General features: G+C 44.3%; 1 protein-coding gene across 3 annotated transcripts in view; it reads left to right on the plus strand.

Annotated features, from left to right (window-relative positions):
• LOC118088449 (sterol O-acyltransferase 1) overlaps positions 1–13419 on the plus strand; it is a 51331-nt gene that overhangs the window by 4048 nt on the left and 33864 nt on the right. The gene's annotated exons all lie outside the window — the stretch shown is intronic.

A 13419-nucleotide genomic window follows, 5' to 3' on the forward strand; every position in this document is an offset into this window, starting at 1 on the left:
TCAAATTCACGCTGGGGGTAAAACTGCCTTCTACTGAGTTGGACCAGCAGTTCATCTGACCCAGTACTGCTTACTCTGACACGCAATTGCTCTTCAGACCACCTTATTGTGATCAGGTGGGATTCCATCAAGTCTGAGAGGCAGTGTGGTGTAGTGGTTAAGAGCAGTAGACTCGTAATCTGGGGAACCGGGTTCGCGTCTCCGCTCCTCCACATGCAGCTGCTGGGTGACCTTGGGCTAGTCACACTTCTCTGAAGTCTCTCAGCCCCACTCACCTCACAGAGTGTTTGTTGTGGGGGAGGAAGGGAAAAGGAGATTGTTAGCAGCTTTGAGACTCCTTCGGGTAGTGATAAAGTGGGATATCAAATCCAAACTCTTCCTCTTCCTCTTCTTCTTCTTCTTCTTCTTCTTCTTCTTCTTCTTCTTCTTCTTCTTCTTCTTCTTCTTCTTCTGCACAGAATGAGGTCCAGTCGCCCAACCAGCCTTTCCCTGTCCCGTAACGTAATTATGTGCTCTGGAGGGCTGGGGAAGTCTCCTCAGAACATGTTTAGGGCTCATGCAGGGGGAAGAGAGAGGGGAAAGTGACATTGCACGAGTGAACCTGATACCTCACAGACATATCCAACTTAGCACTGTGTTGAATTCCACGCATCATTTTCAACTGGAGATGCCAGAGATTGAACCTGGGGTTTTCTGCATGCAACACATGTGCTCTTCCACTGTCCTGAGCTGTGCCCCACTTTCCAGGTGCCTCTGTCAGGTGTACCCTCTGTCTGGGCTCAGACTGTATATGGGTTGGACCCACCACCCCATTCACAAAAGAGGACACCAATTTGCATGTAGTTTATGTCATATTCCAGCTTATGTCCCACTACTGGGTGGAGTGGAGGCCTGAAAAAATAGGCTAGGGCAGGCATCCCCAAACTTCAGCCCTCCAGATGTTTTGGACTACAATTCCCATCATCCCTTACCACTGGTCCTGTTAGCTAGGGATCATGGGAGTTGTAGGCCAAAACATCTGGAGGGCCACAGTTTGGGGATGCCTGGGTTACACAAGTAAATAAGATGTACAGCAAACAAAATGTTAGTTTCCTCCAGAAATGTATTTTTATACTAGGCAAAGCTTAACTTGCTGAATTTCTGCAGGGAGAGTATTGTGCCTGAGAAAGCATCAATTACAACAGCTCCAGTCTCTTGTGGGGAGGAATTTAAGGACATGGGGTGTGTGATCTATTGCTTTCCCACCTTGGGAGTGGTTGTTACTGGCATGAACACTTAAATGGGTATATTCACATCAAAGGCCAAGCCCTTTTTTTACTCAAGTAAAGAAAAGAGTTGTCATGTGACCTGGAATAATAACATTGCTATAATTATTTAAACTTTATAATTAACAAGAAATACTGATGGAATGCTCTGGTTGCTTTTTATCAATTTAATTCTGAGTTTGTCCAATTATATTGATTCCAATCATCCTTGTTTCTACATTTGAACCATTTTGTCTCATATAGCAAGCTAAATAGTTCACATAGCAAGTTCTTCCTTTAGCAAACCAGCAGTTTCAGCACAACCACAGCCATTCCCCGAACCTTCTTTCATACTTAAGAGCACCTCAAAACCAAACTAAAGGGAAATTCATTAATAAAAGGGATCTTTATTTATCCTTTATTAATATTTATGTTCCCTTCACTAGTTTGGCTGGAATTTCATTCAACATGCGCCCACTAAACTGATAGAAAGGTCAAGAGTTTCTTCTTAGTGATGATGTAATTAAAAATTAATAATAAAATTCAATAATAGACCACAGGTTCTGCAGTTTGTCGTGCTGGTTTAGTGGCTCATTTCTGACAAATCTGGAAGAATATTAGTCAATTCAACTTTCTGTCCTGTGTTTCCATCCAAGTTTGGCAATAAGATGACTGTGCAGTCTTGCATTGCAGAGTTTGAATTACGATATATATACATGATATAGCACATATTAATTCTGACCTGGCACACACATCCATTCTATCTGTACTCTCTGGGTTGCTGGTGTAGAGTAGATGCAATGATGAGATTTCTTCATCAGTAACTGCAGAAATCTTATAAGATTTTATCAGTGGATTTCTTTTGAATATGAAAATGAACAAAATTTCTGAAGTAAATACGAATTTTTCCTCAGTTCTTAAATAATGGATTGTTTCCAGTATTCACCATGTCCAATGGGTCTACTATGAGTAAAATCTTGTTTACAACCCAGTATATTTATTTTGGCTTTCCAATCTTTTTGGACCTGATGGCACATCTATAAAGTGGATTAATTGTTGTGATGCTACACACACCCTACGGCAAAGCACATCTTGTAAACTATATTTAATCGTTTGTGATAGAAAAAAATGCTGCTTTCAAGCCAAGTTTCGGTGTGTGGGTTGTGGGTGTGATATTGTGTGTGCCTGGGAAGGCCTCTGCTGACCTGTGCACTTAGGGTTGTCATATTGATGACCACTGGATTCTAACCATAGCTTAGAACTCGAATGATAAATTGAGTTATGATGAATTTGCGTAGCTGGCAAATTGTTTTCAGGCTGTTCCTGTTTTCTGTCCTCACAGCACTCAACTTTGTAAGCTCAGTCCTGTTTGAAAGCTCAGACCCTGTCTCTAGGGTGCAGGGCCCTTGGGAGGCTGAGCGATGGCCCTAATTGTGGTTTGTCAATTTGAAAATAAAACCATGTATTTACATAACTCTCCTCCTTTTTCTGGGTGCAGGTAATGTTCTCTTTATTTTTCGGTATTGAATTTAAAGATTTTCCTTCCCCAGGCCATTTTTGCAGATAAAGTCGCTTAGATTCGGGAAGAGGTAGACTCCATCGTGGGAGCAGGGCCGGGGCGGGGGAGTGCTAGAGGTCTGTCTAGTCAAGTTGCGTGGGATCAATTCCAATCTGTTACCTCTGAGGATGTGGACAGGCTGCTTGGACGAGTGAAACCAACCACCTGTCTCCTTGATCCTTGCCCATCCTGGCTTATAAAAGCTAGCCGGGAAGGGCTGGGTGATGGGTTTCGCAGGTTGGTGAATGCTTCTCTCTGTGAGGGAGTCTTCCCAGACCCGCTGAAAGAGGCGGTTATTAAACCGCTTCTTAAAAAACCATCTTTAGATGCGGCCAATATGGCCAACCATCGCCCAGTCTCAAATCTTCCATTCTTGGGCAAGGTCAATGAGCGAGTGGTTGCTGAACAACTCCAGGCACGCCTGGAAGAAGCGGACCATTTGGATCCCTTTCAGTCGGGATTCAGGCCTCATCATGGGACTGAAACTGCCTTGGTCACGCTGGTTGATGATCTCCGGCGAGCTAGGGACAAAGCTAAGAGCTGTTTCCTAGTCCTGCTGGATCTCTCAGCGGCTTTTGATACCATTGACCATAACATCCTTCTGGACCGTCTAGAGGGGTTGGGAGCTGGAGGCACTGTTATACAGTGGTTCCATTCCTTCCTCCTGGGCCGTGATCAGGAAGTGGTGGTGAGGGGTGAGTGCTCAGACCCCTGGGCTCTCACTTGTGGGGTGCCTCAGGGTTCTGTCCTCTCCCCCATGCTTTTTAACATCTACATGCAGTCGCTGGGAGAGATCATCAGGGGGTTTGGGCTGGGTGTTCATCAGTATGCGGATGATACCCAGCTCTACCTCTCTTTCAAATCAGAACCAGTGAAGGCGGTGAAGGTCCTGTGTTAGTTCCTAGAGGCGGTTGGAGGATGGATGGCGGCTAATAGATTGAGATTGAATCCTGACAAGACAGAAGTACTGTTTGTGGGGGACAGGAGGTGGGCACGTGTGGAGGACTCACTGGTCCTGAATGGGGTAACTGTACCCCTGAAGGTGACCCAGAAACTATAATCCAGAATGCGGCAGCTAGACTGGTGACTGGGAGCGGCCGCCGAGACCATATAACACCAGTCCTGAAAGACCTACATTGGCTCCCAGTATGTTTCCGAGCACAGTACGTTTCTGAGGATTAGCTTTTATCTGCCATCTGTACTTAATGTTCTAAGATGCATGGGGCTTGTGTTGCAGCCTGCCTTACCATTTGCTCCCTCTAACCTAGAAGCCTCTCCTGATGCTAGTTAAATCTCCATTTTCTGAGACTGATCATGGCCAGAGTAGGAGGGAGGACAGTAGTACTGTTCGTGGGGGACAGGGGGTGGGCTGGTGTGGAGGACTCCCTGGTCCTGAATGGGGTAACTGTGCCCCTAAAGGACCAGGTGTGCAGCCTGGGAGTCATTTTGGACTCACAGTTGTTCATGGAGGCACAGGTCAGTTCTGTATCCAGGGCAGCTGTCTACCAGCTCCATCTGGTATGCAGGCTGAGTCCCTACCTGCCTGCAGACTGTCTTGCCAGAGTGGTGCATGCTCTAGTTATCTCCCGCTTGGTTACTGCGATGCGCTCTAATTGGGGCTACCTTTGAAGGTGACCCAGAAACTATAACTAATCCAGAATGTGACAGCTAGACTGGTGACTGGACACTTCTGACACAGTGGTTCCCTTACTTAAATTCCCCCATCCAGTTAATCTCACATCATGCGTTATCTGCCCATTAGCCTTCAATATTACCTGGCTTCTGTCAAAATACGGTTTTAACATATTAACATGAAAAACTTTACATCGTCTCTCTTCAGCATTTATCTCAACTAGATAGTTCACCGCTGATAGCTTTTCTATCACTCTAAAGGGTCCGTCCCAGGAAACCTCAAGCTTCTGCTGTTGTCTGGGTCTCAGAACCAGGACTTGGTCACCAGGTTGGAAGTTCCGGTGTCTAGCGTGTGCGTCGTACCATCCTTTCTGGCGTTGTTGTGCTCTCTTTAAATTGCAGGATGCTAGTTTCTTGATCTCCTGTAAGTCACTTTGCAGTTCCTGAAGATAGGTTAAGACGTCAGCACTCTCAATGGGTTCCTTTCCTACCCAGGCAGACTTCAACAGGTCTAATGGTCCACGGGGTTGCCTTCCAAATAAAATTTCAAAGGGGCTAAAGCCCGTACTTTCTTGAGGTACCTCTCTGTACCCAAATAGAAAATGCTGTAAACGCTCATACCAATCATTTGGGTGATTGAACGGATATGTCTTCAGCATTTGGTTAAGGATTTGATTAAATTTTTTCTGTCAAGCCATTGGACTGCGGATGATAAGCTGTCACTTTTAGATGTTTAATCCCACACAGAGATAACAGCTCCTCCATTGACTTAGATATAAAGGCTGCCCCCAAGTCCGTAATGATCTCCTTAGGGAACCCTAGCCTAGAGAACACAGACAATAAAGCTTTAGCCACTGTCTTTGTGTCTATGTCTCTCAGGGGAATAGCCTCTGGATATCGTGTAGCATAGTCCAACATAGTCAGAACATATTTATGACCACGACGTGCTGCTCTAGAAACTGGCCCAATGATATCCACACCAATCCTGAAGAAAGGCTCTGTTACTACAGGAATTGGTTGCAGCAAGCCACGGGTCTTGTCACCACTTTTCCCTGCTCTTTGGCATATCGGGCAGGACTTGCAATAAGCCCGAATGGCCTTTCCCATCCCAGGCCAATAAAACCGCGATTGTATTCTGTCTCTGGTTTTATTAATGCCTAGGTGAGCAGCAATGGGTGAATCATGTGCCAGCTGTAAAACCTGTAGTCGGTATTTCTGGGGCAAAACCAACTGTTTTTTTGTTTTCCATACTGCTGCACTTTCCCTCCTTTTAGCTATTCTATGAAGTCTCCCCTCTATTTCAGTAAACACGCAGGGATTCTCTACAGTCACTTCAGTGTCAGGGCTCTGCACCTTATCCCACAATTCTTTCAGGGATTCATCCTCCTTCTGTTCTACTAAAAACTGGGTGCTAAATTCCTGTGCATTCGGTAGTGTAAGCAGTACCTCCTCTCCCATAGGCTCTATGGGTAGTGCATTAGGGACAGGGGTTGAACCCGCAAGGGCTTGAGATTTCGCTCTTGTGACAAGGTCTATTTGGTGTCTCTGTTTTGCTAAGTCATTCCCTATTAAGACAGGAACCTCCAGATCATCCCATATACCCACTATCTACTTGCCATGAAAGCCTTGGTACTGAATGTTTACTTCTGCTATCGGCACCTCAAATTCAGGACCCCATATACCTTTTAGGCTGTAAGACTGGTTTGGGAGATATTGTTCTTTAGGGATCCAACAAAGTCTCACCAGAGTAACCTGTGCGCCAGTGTCTCTAAGTCCCATTAATTGTTGCCCATTTACTCTGACAGTCTCCATAAATTCCTTGTTAACCTCTCCCTCAGCTCTCCAGACCTGCATAACTTTAGCAGAATCCTCTGCTTGACTGAGCTCTGGCACCTGGCCTGCTGTCTGAGGAGGGTGTATAGCACGGGTGTCAGAGACAAGGCCCGCGGGCCAAATCTGGCCCGCCTGCCCTTGCGATGTGGCCCACCGCTCACCACTCGCCGCCCGCGGCCCGCTGGCCCGCCCGCCGGCCCGCCAGCGCGGCCGCTCCCCGGCGCGGCCGCTCGGTCGCTCCCCCGTGCTCGCCCGGCGCTGCTGGATCCTCTGAGCTGCTGGCCGCTATGCGCGCACCAGTAGCCAATTCAGGGCGCCGGGATGGCAGGTTTCCTCAGCCGGGTGGAGGCGAGTCCGCTGGCTCCAGCGCTCCGCCCGGCGCTGCTGGATCCTCCGAGCTGCTGGGCGCTGCGCGCGCACCAGCACCCGATTCAGGGTGCCGGGATGGAAGGCTTCCTCAGCCGGGCGGAGGTGAGTCCGCTGGCTCCAGCGCTCCGCCCGGCGCTGCTGGATCCTCTGAGCTGCTGGGTGCTGCGCGCGCACCAGCAGCCAGTTCAGGGCGCCGGGATAGCAGGCTTCCTCAGCCGGGTGGAGGCGAGTCCGCTGGCTCCAGCGCTCCGCCCGGCGCTGCTGGATCCTCCGAGCTGCTGGGTGCTGCGCGTGCACCAGCAGCCGGTTCAGGGCGCCGGGATGGCAGGCTTCCTCAGCCGGGCGGAGGCGAGTCTGCTGGCTCCAGCGCTCCACCCGGCGCTCTGAGTTGCTGGGCGCTCCGCGCTCCAGCAGCCAGTTCCGGGCGGCGGGACAGCACGCAGGCCTCCTCCTCCTGCTGCTGCCGCAGCTGGCGTGCTGGATCCTGCTGGCTGGCTGGGGCGCATCTCCCTCAGTGCAGCCAACACTGGTTGGCAGCAACAGCTCTCCAGCTTTCAGCCCTGCCTGGAGTTGCTGCCAGGATTCCTGCATTGCAGGGGGTTGGGCTAGATGACCGATGCAGGTGTGTGTGTGTGTGTGTGTGTGTGTGTGCACCTTGTGGGTCTTTCATCCCCTGCAAGAGAAAGCCCTCCCCATCAAGCCAAAGGGCAACCCTTTTGCTGGGGGCACCTGCTGGAGCTCTGAAACCTGCTGTCCAAATAAATCCCCCTCTCCAAGCCTCCCTCTTGAGCAGCCACAGACAGACCCCCGTGAAGAGGAGCCTCCTTCCATGGCTGCCCCAACCCAACATCTTCCCCAACCCCAGACGCTGAGCTTTCATTTTTCAAAAAAGGTCTCTAGTCCTCCCAGAGAACTTTGGAACTCCCTGCCTAGGGAAGCTAGATGGGCTCCCTCCCTGCTGGCAGATGGGAACTGACTGTGTTTTGAGGAAAGGGCTAGCGCTGTGGTATTTTTATTGTTGCTATTATCTGTATTTCTAATAGATCTTTTCAATACATTGTTTTAATTCTATTTGCGCTGGCTGACGGGAGTTGTAGTCTGCCGTGCGCCCTCTTTCAGGAGCTCTGCGCAGAGCATGTCCCGACCAAAGGTGGGAGGGGCTCCCCAGAATCATCTCTCCTTTGCCCCCAAGAATGACATTTCTCCTGCAACCCGCCACTGCAGATTGTTGAAGGCTCTTCAGGCGTTCCCAATAAGTATTCAGTTAAGCCTCTGCAATAGTTCTGTCCTGCACCGATTATTATTTTTTAAGCAAAGAGGGTGATTTTTGTTGTCTTTGTTTAGAAAATGTTAAATTCGGTCAATAATATATTAGCAACAGTTGAAAATGAATCTCGGGTAGATACCGCTCCTAGGAAGAAAGGTGGGATATCAAAGCAACACATAAATAAATATGCACAACATGTTTTAATATTCATGCACGTTAACAGCAGTCTGTAGATGGGAGCTGAAGTCCAGCACTAACTGTTTCCTTCTATTTATATGTTTCTGTGAATTTCTGTGAATTCTGTGAATTTTTGCCAGCTGGACTCATTGTTGGAGTTGCTTGAAGGATGAGGGTGAGATCTGGACATTATACAGTACTCCAGATTAGGACATTAGGAAGAACCTCCTGACAGTAAGAGCTGTTCGGCAGTGAAATTTACTACCAAGGAGTGTGGTGGAGTCTCCTTCTTTGGAGGTCTTTAAGCAGAGGCTTGATGGGCATATGTCAAGAATGCTTTGATGGTGTTTCCTGCTTGGCAGGGGGTTGGACTGGATGGCCCTTGTGGTCTCTTCCAACTCTATGATTCTATGATAGGGGGGTCTGCTTATTATTCTGCTTAAAAGTGACAATAATTTATGATAATAAAGAGTGGACACATAGTCCTACAGATATAACCGGCCCTTTGAGGGTGACCAAACTGCTGATGCGGCTCCCGATGAATTTGAGTTTGACACCCCTGGTGTATAGTATCTGTTTGAAGCAACAATTTTACCGGTTTCGCAGCATCACCTGCAGTTTGTGCTTTTGCCAGTAGGGGGCATTTTGCTCGAACATGCCCCTCCCTTTCACAGAAAAAACATGTAATTTTCTTTTGAGGTGGCTTAACAGACCCCGCTTGTCTGACAGGGTTGTATTCTTGTTTTTCCCGACTTTCTCCAGCTCACCACAGTTTATTTTTCTGTGAAGGCTTAGGGAATATTATTTAACCATCCTCCCCTTCAATTTGATCTAAAACTTCTGCTGCTGCTGCCACAGTTTGTAATTTTTTGTCCCTCAGAAACCACCGTAAACTGGTAGGAACATGTTTGAAGAACTGCTCTAAGCCAATTAACTGGTTTTTTTCTTTCTTTCTGGTTTTTATTTGCATTTCAAATCATTACAAATTATATCAACACCAACAGAGGAAGGAAAAAGAAAGAATTAAGAAAACTATTATAAATTATAAACAATTATAAATCAAGAAATCATATAAAATGGTAAATCATATACATTTAACATGTTGTAAATAAATAAAAAAAATAGACTTAAACAAATTAATGACCAACAAAAGCAAACTTCAATTAAGAAAAGACAAATGAAGGAAGAACATGGATAGAAAGAATGAGATAAAAAGGTAACTAAAAAGAGAAAAATAAAGAATTATATATATATAAAGAAAGATATATATATATATGTATAGTTTACATTTTTTCTACCCCCCCACCATCCCACCCTCCACCCACCATACGTGAAACTGTGCTTCCAGCCATATTTGTTCTGCGCCTTTTATGTTCTTTCAATCGTCTGTATACCTGAAACATTATTATTTATCTCTTAATAGATCTTTTGTACCTGAGTCATCAAATGGCTTCTGCAAGCGAGGGTTTTTCCATCATTGTCCTTACGTAATTTCTATATTTCCCCCAATCTTTATTTCTGGTTTCCTCATTAATTCCTTTAATTTCAGCATATTTCATTGCTGAATTGTAATATATTAACAATTTTTTCTGCCAGTCCTCTTTGGTTGGTACCTTGTTACTTTTCCAATTTAAACCAATCAAATTTCTGGCTGCTGTTGCAGCATACATTACGATACTTCTATCTTTGGGCCTGATTTCATCATGTAATATACCAAGGAGGAATAGTTCTGGGTTCTTTTTAAATGAGTACTTAAGGATTTTTTTCATTTCCCTATAAATCATATCCCAGTAGGGCTTTATTTCGTTACACCTCCACCATATATGGATGTAACTGCCTATTTCTTTTTGACATCGCCAGCACTTCTCATCAGCTCCTTTATACATTTTGGATAATTTTTGTGGTGTTAGGTGCCATCTATGTTGCATTTTAATTAGGTTTTCTTTTAGGTCATAGCTTGGCGTATAATTCATATCCCTGTTCCATAGTTTCTCCCAGCTGTCTACCACGATTGCCTTCCCCAAATCTTGTCCCCAACGAATCATTGATGTTTTGGTTAATTCTTCTTTTGTTTCCCATTCCAATAATAAACTGTATAGATTTTTTATATATTTATTCCCGCCAATTGTTAAGATTTTTTCGAATTGGGAAATTTCCTTATTGAATCCTATCTTTTTGTCTATTTGGAACCTTTGGTTTATTTGGAAGTACTGCAACCAGCTGCTTAGGAGATGTTTTAATTCGTTGTAACTTTTTAATTTTAATTCGGCCCCAACTTCTTCTAATATGTCCTTATAATTTGGCCAGCTTGTGCCCATGTTACGTCTTTTGACCGCCACCACTTCCAGTGGCGATAACCATTTCGGAGTTTTTGTTTCTAAGATTCTGCGATATTGCTTCCAAATTTTATAGATGGATTTCCTGATAATATTATTTAAAAAAATATTTTGGGGTCTTAGATTTTTTTGTGTTAAATAAAAATGCCAGCCAAAGCCAAGTCCTTCGCCTTCTAAATCTAATATTTCATCATTTTTAAGCTCCACCCACTCCTTCATCCAGTATAAGGCTGCTGCATTATGATAAAGCTCCAAATCCGGTACGTCCAGGCCCCCTCTACTCTTATGGTCAATTAGCACTTTATATTTTATTCTAGGTTTTCTGCCTCCCCATATAAATTTGGTAATGTCTTTTTTCCATTCATTAAAGCATTTGCTTTCGCCTAGGATGGGTAAATTTTGAAAATAATAATTCATCTTGGCTAACACTGCCATTTTAATCAGAGAAATGCGTCCCAATAATGATATTTTTAACTTCGTCCAAATTTCCATTTTCTTTTTGTTCTCCTTCCAAATTTTAACATAATTTTCCTGATATAAATCAATGCTTTTTGCTGTTATTTGGATTCCCAAATAATTTATTTTCTTCTTAATTTGTATACCGGTCAATTCTTGTAATTGTTCTTTTCCCTCTATCTCTAGTTTTTTTACCATCATATTCGTTTTTTAATAATTTATTATAAAGCCTGCCAATTTGCCATATTCCTCAATTTTTTGCAGTGCCTTGGGGACGCTGTTAATGGGCTCTTCTGTTGTTATAATTACATCGTTGGCGTAAGCTTTAACTTTAAATCTTTTTTGTCCAATTACCACACCTTTAATATCTTCTTCATTTCTTATGTTTTGTAATAATACTTCCAACACCACTATATAAAGTAGGGGAGATAGGGGGCACCCCTGTCGCGTCCCTCTTTTTATATCAATATTGTCTGAGAGATTGCCATTTATTATCAATTTAGCTGTCTGGTTTGTATAAATTGCTTCTATTGCCCTCTCTAAATTATTCCCTAGTCCTAATTTTATTAGTAGTCTCTTCATAAAGAACCAAGAGACTCTATCAAAAGCTTTTTCAGCATCGATTGATATCACTGCTGCCTTCTTACCTCGGTTATTCTCTAGGCATTCAAAAATGTTTATAATATTCCTGATGTTATCTTTTAGCTGCCTACCCTTTATAAATCCCGCCTGGTCCGAATGTATAATATCCTTTAATATCAAATTTATTCTATTGGCCAATATTTTTGCGTAAATTTTGTAGTCCGAATTTAATAATGAGATTGGTCTATAATTTTTTGGGTTTTCTAAATCTGAGTTTTGCTTGGGCAGCAGTGACACCAATGCTTCCTTCCATGTTTCTGGCAGTTTCCCGTACTTCATAATATTATTCATAAGATCTTTTAATGGTTTTGATATTACTTCTTGTAAGCATTTATAATATTCAGCTGGTAGGCCGTCCGGGCCTGGAGCTTTCCCCTTTTTTAATTCCTGTAGCACTGTCTTGATTTCATTTTCCGAAATTTCTTGATTTAATATTTTCTCTGGTGATAAGCCAATTAACTGTTTAAGCTCCTCAAAGCTCTTCACACTGCTTCCTTCTACCCATCTATCCAGCAGTCTATCCAATCTACTTCCCAACTGGGCATAAGTTTCCTTTGGGTTCCGCTTAATTCCATGAAATGTCTTCCTACTCTGCTCTGCTGTGAGCCCACAATGCACTTTAACCCAATGTTTAAAAACTGAGTAGCTTGATAATTCCTCCTCCCTCAAGTCTGAATAAATTTCACTCAAGATCCCACAGATCTGAGGACGTAAATATATCATCCAGTTCTCCTCAGGGATATGAAATTCTCCACATACCCTCTCAAAAGAGAATAAAAATGCCTCTATATCATCACCACTCACATATTTAGGGAATCGTTTCACGTTCACTGAGGTAACTTCATTAGTATTGAGATTCTGTGGTAACTCTGCCCTTAATTTCATCTCTTCAAGCCAAAGAGAATACATCTCTCTCTATCTGTCCTCAATCGTTCCAGCTGTATTTCTTTTTCTGCTTCAACTCTACTTTTTTCTGCTTCAACTCTACTTTTTTCTGCTTCAACTCGAGCTATCTCCAATTGAACTTTCAATATTTGTAGCTCTGAGTTGGAATTTTCTTCACTAGTTTCAACTTCCTGAGTTCTAACATCTCCCTTTGCTCTCTCCCCTTTCGTAAATGTGCCATCTTCTGACAGGATTTGTTTGTCTTATTCGACTTCACTCAGCGTGTGGGTGTTGTTTTCAAATCACGACGCTGCCACCAAAAATGTGAGGGATCCCCCCCTCACTGCTTTAACATCAAAGACTCTCCCTGTGCTTCTCTACAAACAGGAGAAAAAACCTCGAGTGTCCAAATTGGACTTGTCTCCAGAGTACCTCAGGCGCTGCGTTCGAAACCTATTGCCACCAGTGGGGTGTCCCTCCCATGGATCCCTACTGCTACAGTGTGCCTCTCCCTTAGGCAACTATGTGGCTCCTTCGGCTTTGCTAACCAGCCCTTTGTATGACAGGATAAAAAGCAAACAGTTTCCTCTTCCCCAGGAAAGCTTTGTTCTCCCTTCTTTGTCACACCTCTGAAGGTACTGAGACACTGCCGAGTCAGTGAACGTTTAAGCACATTTAACTTTATTATTTAACTTATAAACATGAATTTCTTTGGTTCTTAAAAGCACATATCTTCTTTTTAGTGAACACAGACTTGTTAATACAGCTCCTGCATCCCTCTCTAACATTCTACCCTCCAACTGCCAACTCCCAACTGCCAACTGCCATTTAGAATGCCATCTAGCTCCGCCTCCCAAGGAACACCTGCCTATAATGGGAGTGATACCGTGTTTCTCATATTTTAAGGCATCCCTACAAAATAAGGCATGGCAGGATTTCCAAGACCTAGCGAAATATAAGGCGTACCCCGAAAATAAGACATGCTGGTATGGCAGGGCACGCCATGCCAAGTCCCAACCC

The sequence above is a fragment of the Zootoca vivipara genome, chromosome 7 (assembly GCF_965207765.1).
Source record: "Zootoca vivipara chromosome 7, rZooViv2.hap1.1, whole genome shotgun sequence".
In the NCBI taxonomy this organism is placed as follows: Eukaryota; Metazoa; Chordata; class Lepidosauria; order Squamata; family Lacertidae; genus Zootoca; species Zootoca vivipara.